Genomic DNA, 7,500 nt, shown 5'->3' on the forward strand with positions numbered 1-7,500 from the left:
GTCCTGTCGGGGGGGGACCGCAGCGCGCCCCTGCTCGCTCTCGCGACCGTGTTTGGCCCTGCTGAGCCTCACGGCTCCCTGGGTTTTTCGGACCCCTGGGTGGTCTGCCGGAACCGCTCGACCTCGCACGGCGGAGATCTCGGCCAGACGGCCCCACGCACGGAGGGCCGGGCAGGTGCCCGGGCCGCCCCGAGGAGGGAAGTCCCCATCGGTCCCTGGATCCGTGCACGCGAAAAGGAAGAGGGTCCCCATCCGCCTGAACACCGGACGGCCCCGCGGTTGGGGTGCCGGCCCGCGAAGGGCCCTTCCCGTCGCGAACGTCAGCGCCACATCGATCGGCGGGCGCGAGAGGAGCGGGCCCCCCCTCCCTCCGGGGGGCGCCGACACTCGGAGCTCGGCTCCCGGCCGCTGCGGGGCCCGTGAGCTAAGAGCCGGGAAAAGCGGGCCGTCTCGGCGGAGGGCCGGGTGCTGGCCTCCGCCCTCAAACGGGCCCGCTCCCCCCCTCCCACGCCGGGCAGGGTCGGGTACAATACTCGGATTGATCCCCTAGGCTGAGCTCCGGTTCTCACAGGCTCTGAAAAACCTGTCCTCAGAAATCTCCTCACACAATCCTCGAAAGGCAGGTCGAAAAAGCCAAAGCCCCGCCTTCGGCGGTACGAAACTGGAACCGGGCGCCACCTCGTGGTTCCCTCGGTCGGCCGAGACGGCGTGGGGCGACCCCTTCCGGACATCCGCGAGACGACCGGCCGTCAGGTCAACCCATTCGCTCCAAAGGGGTTGACCTGGTGGCCGAGAGGGGACTTTGAAAATTTTTCGGACTTGGAAAACTTTTTTTTTTTTTTTTTTCCCCCAGCCCGCTTCCTCCGGGTTGACCCGGTGGCCGAGCGTCTCGCCGTCCCCGGACGCGGCGAGGGACTGCCTCCCGGCCGTCAGGATCGGGCCCACGGAAGTCTGATTTTAAAAAAAATTGGCCGACGCCACCGCGGAGGGCTACCCGAGCACCCCGGGCCCCGGAGCCGGAAAAGGGAAAAAAAGGATCGGGCCCACCCACTAGAGACATGGACCCGGCCGCCAAGCAGGCCGCCCTGGGCTGACCCTCCCCGGCCGCAGCGAGGGACTGCCTCCCGGCCGACAGGATCGGGCCCCTGGAAGTCTGGGGGTGGGGGGGGGAAATCGCCCCACGCCTCCGAGGAGGGCTGCCCGGGCGGGCCTGGCCCCGGAGCTCGAAAAAAAAAAAAAGGATCGGGCCCACTAGAGACATGGACCAGGCCGCCCTGGGCTCACCCTCCCCGGCCGCAGCGAGGGACTGCCTCCCGGCCGACTGGATCGGGCCCCTGGAAGTCTGGAAAAAAGACTGGAACCTGACGCCTCCGAGGAGGGGGCGCCCAGGGAAGGAGGGAGATCCGGGTTGACCTGGTGACCGGACGGGAAAGAGGCCACCGGGCGTCCCCCCCCTTAAAACCTAGGGGTTGACCTGGTGGCCGGAAAGCGAACCGGCCAGCAGGTGAACCCTTTCGATTCCACGGGTTGACCTGGTGCCCGGGAAGCGAACCGGCCAGCAGGTGAACCCGTTCGATTCCACGGGTTGACCTGGTGCCCGGGAGGGGACTCTGAAAATTTTTCAGCCCTTTCGACTCGGGGTTGACCTGGTGGCCGAGAGGGGACTCGCACGGCAGGCAAGCCGCCCTGGGCTGACCCTCCCCGGCCGCAGCGAGGGACTGCCTCCCGGCCGACAGGATCGGGCCCCTGGAAGTCTGGGGGGGGGGGAAATCGCCCCACGCCTCCGAGGAGGGCTGCCCGGGCGGGCCTGGCCCCGGAGCTCGAAAAAAAAAAAAAGGATCGGGCCCACTAGAGACATGGACCAGGCCGCCCTGGGCTCACCCTCCCCGGCCGCAGCGAGGGACTGCCTCCCGGCCGACTGGATCGGGCCCCTGGAAGTCTGGAAAAAAGACTGGAACCTGACGCCTCCGAGGAGGGGGCGCCCAGGGAAGGAGGGAGATCCGGGTTGACCTGGTGACCGGACGGGAAAGAGGCCACCGGGCGTCCCCCCCCTTAAAACCTAGGGGTTGACCTGGTGGCCGGAAAGCGAACCGGCCAGCAGGTGAACCCTTTCGATTCCACGGGTTGACCTGGTGCCCGGGAAGCGAACCGGCCAGCAGGTGAACCCGTTCGATTCCACGGGTTGACCTGGTGCCCGGGAGGGGACTCTGAAAATTTTTCAGCCCTTTCGACTCGGGGTTGACCTGGTGGCCGAGAGGGGACTCGCACGGCAGGCAAGCCGCCCTGGGCTCACCCTCCCCGGCCGCAGCGAGGGACTGCCACCCGGCCGACTGGATCGGGCCCCTGGAAGTCTGGAAAAAAGAATGGAACCTGACGCCTCCGAGGAGGGGGCGCCCAGGGAAGGAGGGAGATCCGGGTTGACCTGGTGACCGGACGGGAAAGAGGCCACCGGGCGTCCCCCCCCCTTAAAACCTAGGGGTTGACCTGGTGGCCGGAAAGCGAACCGGCCAGCAGGTGAACCCTTTCGATTCCACGGGTTGACCTGGTGGCCGGAAAGCGAACCGGCCAGCAGGTGAACCCGTTCGATTCCACGGGTTGACCTGGTGCCCGGGAGGGGACTCTGAAAATTTTTCAGCCCTTTCGACTCGGGGTTGACCTGGTGGCCGAGAGGGGACTCGCACGGCAGGCAAGCCGCCCTGGGCTGACCCTCCCCGGCCGCAGCGAGGGACTGCCTCCCGGCCGACAGGATCGGGCCCCTGGAAGTCTGGGGGCGGGGGGAAATCGCCCCACGCCTCCGAGGAGGGCTGCCCGGGCGGGCCTGGCCCCGGAGCTCGAAAAAAAAAAAAAGGATCGGGCCCACTAGAGACATGGACCAGGCCGCCCTGGGCTCACCCTCCCCGGCCGCAGCGAGGGACTGCCTCCCGGCCGACTGGATCGGGCCCCTGGAAGTCTGGAAAAAAGACTGGAACCTGACGCCTCCGAGGAGGGGGCGCCCAGGGAAGGAGGGAGATCCGGGTTGACCTGGTGACCGGACGGGAAAGAGGCCACCGGGCGTCCCCCCCCTTAAAACCTAGGGGTTGACCTGGTGGCCGGAAAGCGAACCGGCCAGCAGGTGAACCCTTTCGATTCCACGGGTTGACCTGGTGCCCGGGAAGCGAACCGGCCAGCAGGTGAACCCGTTCGATTCCACGGGTTGACCTGGTGCCCGGGAGGGGACTCTGAAAATTTTTCAGCCCTTTCGACTCGGGGTTGACCTGGTGGCCGAGAGGGGACTCGCACGGCAGGCAAGCCGCCCTGGGCTCACCCTCCCCGGCCGCAGCGAGGGACTGCCACCCGGCCGACTGGATCGGGCCCCTGGAAGTCTGGAAAAAAGAATGGAACCTGACGCCTCCGAGGAGGGGGCGCCCAGGGAAGGAGGGAGATCCGGGTTGACCTGGTGACCGGACGGGAAAGAGGCCACCGGGCGTCCCCCCCCCTTAAAACCTAGGGGTTGACCTGGTGGCCGGAAAGCGAACCGGCCAGCAGGTGAACCCTTTCGATTCCACGGGTTGACCTGGTGGCCGGAAAGCGAACCGGCCAGCAGGTGAACCCGTTCGATTCCACGGGTTGACCTGGTGCCCGGGAGGGGACTCAGAAAATTTTTCAGCCCTTTCGACTCGGGGTTGACCTGGTGGCCGAGAGGGGACTCGCACGGCAGGCAAGCCGCCCTGGGCTGACCCTCCCCGGCCGCAGCGAGGGACTGCCTCCCGGCCGACAGGATCGGGCCCCTGGAAGTCTGGGGGCGGGGGGAAATCGCCCCACGCCTCCGAGGAGGGCTGCCCGGGCGGGCCTGGCCCCGGAGCTCGAAAAAAAAAAAAAGGATCGGGCCCACTAGAGACATGGACCAGGCCGCCCTGGGCTCACCCTCCCCGGCCGCAGCGAGGGACTGCCTCCCGGCCGACTGGATCGGGCCCCTGGAAGTCTGGGGGGGGGGGGGGGAATGGAACCTGACGCCTCCGAGGAGGGGACGCCCAGGGAAGGAGGGAGATCCGGGTTGACCTGGTGACCGGACGGGAAAGAGGCCACCGGGCGTGCCCCCGTTAAAACCCCTAGGGGTTGACCTGGTGGCCGGAAAGCAAACCGGCCAGCAGGTGAACCCTTTCGATTCCACGGGTTGACCTGGTGCCCGGGAAGCGAACCGGCCAGCAGGTGAACCCGTCCGATTCCACGGGTTGACCTGGTGCCCGGGAGGGGACTCTGAAAATTTTTCAGCCCTTTCGACTCGGGGTTGACCTGGTGGCCGAGAGGGGCCTCGCACGGCAGGCAAGCCGCCCTGGGCTCACCCTCCCCGGCCGCAGCGAGGGACTGCCCCTCCCCACCCCCCGGCTGACAGGATCGGGCGCACTGGAAGTCCGGGACAGTATTTTCCCCGACGCCGGGGAGGGCGGGCGGAGGGGCTCTGGCGGCCAGCCCGGGCCCCGGAGCTCGAAAAGGAAAAAAGGACCGGGCCCGCGAGAGACGGGGGCCCTGCCGCAGGGGGGGGGGCAGTCCGACCGGGGCTCACCGTGCGGCAGGCCCGGGCGTCGGCAGGGGAAAGCGGGCGAGGAGGCGCGGGGCCGGGTGCCTACGGCCATACCGGACCGAACGCCCCCGATCCCGTCCGATCTCGGAAGGTAAACCGTCCCGGGCCTGGCTAGTACTTGGATGGGTGACCGCCTGGGAATCCCAGGTGCCGTAGGCAGCTTTTCCCGGTCCGAGTCAGCTCTCTCTCCTTTTCTGGGGGGGAAGGAGAGGGGGGGACGGGCCGGAAAGCCCCTCGTCGCTCCTGCCGAGTCGGAGGTCGCGGCCGCAGGTCACGGGTCTGGGCGCCTGGGGTCCGGCTCCCCACCCACCCGGCTTCCTCCGCGGAGGACCCCCCCCGGGGCCACCGAAGCCGCTGGGGGAGACCCCGGGCATGGGGCGGACTGGCCCGGACCCTCCCGGCCGCCGGCCCGCAGGTCCGCCCCGAATCCCCCCCCGCGGCCACCCAGGCCAGGCCTGGCCAGGCGGGACGGACGGCGGGTGTCCAGCGCCCAGCGGCTTCCTCCAGCGGGGACCCACGGACCCCAAAGCCGCAGGGGGAGGCCCCGGGCCCGGGACGGACTCGCTCGGACCCCCTGCGCCCGGCCGCCGGCCCGCGGGACCGCCCCGAATCCCCCCGCGGCCACCCAGGCCAGGCCTGGCCAGGCGGGACGGACGGCGGGTGTCCAGCGCCCAGCGGCTTCCTCCAGCGGGGACCCACGGACCCCAAAGCCGCAGGGGGAGGCCCCGGGCCCGGGCCCGACTCGCTCGGCCCCCCCGCCTCCCCTGCGCCCGGCCCCCGGCCCGCGGGACCGCCCCGAATCCCCCCGCGGCCACCCAGGCCAGGCCTGGCCTGGCGGGACGGACGGCGGGTGTCCAGCTCCCAGTGGCTTCCTCCAGCGGGGACCCACGGACCCCAAAGCCGCAGGGGGAGGCCCCGGGCCCGGGACGGACTCGCTCGGCCCCCCCGCCTCCCCTGCGCCCGGCCCCCGGCCCGCGGGACCGCCCCGAATCCCCCCGCGGCCATCCAGGCCAGGCCTGGCCTGGCGGGCCGGTGTGCGGCTCCCCCGGGCTTCCTCCCCCGACGACCCGCGCCCCCCTGAGCCGCAGGCGGAGACCCCGGCCCCGGGGCGGACCGGCCCGGGCTCGCTCGAGCCCCCTGCGCCCGGCCCGCAGGACCGCCCCCCCGAATCCCCCGGGAGAGGCCCGGCCTGCACGCCACTGACGACCCGCGGCCCCCAAAGTCGCAGGAGGCGCCCCCCCCCGGTTAGCCCCGTCTCGCTCCGCGCCCCCCGCCCCTCGCTGCCGGGACCGGGCGCCGCCCCAGAGTCAGCCGCAGCCGGCCGGCCTGAGAGCTGCCCTCCTGTGGACGACGGTGAGTTTACCTTGATACTAACCGGCCGTCAGCCAGGTCAACCCCATTGCTAGACTGGGGTGGACCTGGTGGCCGAGTGGGGACTTGGAACATTTGACAGCTGCTTCCCGGGGCTTGACCGGTTGTCCTGAACGCCCCCCACCCCCAGCCCCAGCCCCCGGCTCCTGCTCCCCTCTCCCCAGCCTCGGTGCTCCGCTCCCTGCCTCGGAGGCTGCCTCTCTGCGGCGCCTGCATCGCCTCCGAGGACGCGCACCCTCCGGAGGCTGGACGTAAACCCACCACTGCCGCTGACCCGGCTCTCCGAGGGACGACTGTGAGGCCTCCCCCCCCCCCCCACCCCCGGACCGCCCTGGGGACGACTGCTAAGCCTCCCCCACCGGACCGCCCGGGGCAAGACTGCTAAGCCTCCCTCCCACACACACACACACACACTGTCGGGGGAGGACTATTAAGCTTTCCCCCTGGAGCGCCCGGGGCGGACGACTGTTAAGCCTGCCCCCGGAGTCCTCGGGGGAGGACTATTAAGCTTTCCCCCCTGGAGCGCCCGGGGGGGGACGACTATTAAGCCTGGCCCCCGGAGTCCTCGGGGGACGACTATTAAGCCTCCCCCGGACTGGCCGGGGGGCGACTATTAAGCCTCCCCCGGACCTGCTCCGTCTCGACTATTAAGCCCCCCTCTGTGGTCCTCAAGACCACTGCCGTGCTGCCCTCGGAGTGGGGTGACACCCGGGCCGGAAAGCAAACCGGCCACCAGGTCAACCCGTCGAATCCAATGGGTTGACCTGGTGGCCGGAAAGCAAACCAGCCGCCAGGTCAACCCGTCGAAACCAATGGGTTGACCTGGTGGCCGGAAAGCAAAACGGCCGCCAGGTCAACCCAGTAGATTCAGCGGGTTGACCTGGTGGCCGAACGGGGACTTTGAAAATTTGACAGCCGCTTCCCGGGGGTTGACCTGTTGTCCCGGTGGGGACTTTGAACATTTGACAGCCGCCTCCCAGGGCTTGACCTATTGTCCCGGTGGGGACTTTGAGAATTTTACAGCCGCTTCCCGGGGCTTGACCTGGTGGCCGAGTGGGGACGTTGAACATTTGACAGCCGCTTCCAGGGGGTTGACCTGTTGTCCTGAACGCCCCCCACCTCCCCCCCGGCTCCTGCTCCCCACTCCCCAGCCTCGGTGCTCCGCTCCCTGCCTCGGAGGCTGCCTCTCTGCGGCGGCTGCATCGCGTCCGAGGACGCTCACCCTCCGGAGGCTGGACGTAAAGCCTGACACCCGCCACCGCCGCCGACACGGCTCTCGGAGGGACGACTCTGAGGCCTCCCCCCACCCCCGGACCGCCCTGGGGACGACTGCTAAGCCTCCCCCCCGCCCACACCCACACCCACACTGTCGGGGGATGACTCTTAAGCCTCTCCCAGACTGCCTGGGGAACGACTATTAAGCCTGCCCCCCGGAGCACTCGGGGGACGACTATTAAGCCTCCCGCGGACTGCCCGGGGGATGACTATTAAGCCTCCCCTGGAACGACTATTAAGCCTCCCCCGGACTGGCCGGGGGGCGACTATTAAGCCTATCCTCGGGGGAGGAC

At 69.6% G+C, this 7,500-nt stretch overlaps 1 non-coding gene across 1 annotated transcript; it reads left to right on the top strand.

Annotated features, from left to right (window-relative positions):
• Positions 1-4,601: 4,601 nt before the first annotated feature.
• On the top strand, positions 4,602-4,720 carry LOC135977930 (5S ribosomal RNA). Its single transcript, XR_010595351.1, has one exon. It is a non-coding gene; the product is annotated as a 5S ribosomal RNA (ribosomal RNA).
• Positions 4,721-7,500: the final 2,780 nt, after the last annotated feature.

Source organism: Chrysemys picta, unplaced genomic scaffold, assembly GCF_011386835.1.
Source record: "Chrysemys picta bellii isolate R12L10 unplaced genomic scaffold, ASM1138683v2 scaf80, whole genome shotgun sequence".
Classification (NCBI taxonomy): domain Eukaryota; kingdom Metazoa; phylum Chordata; order Testudines; family Emydidae; genus Chrysemys; species Chrysemys picta.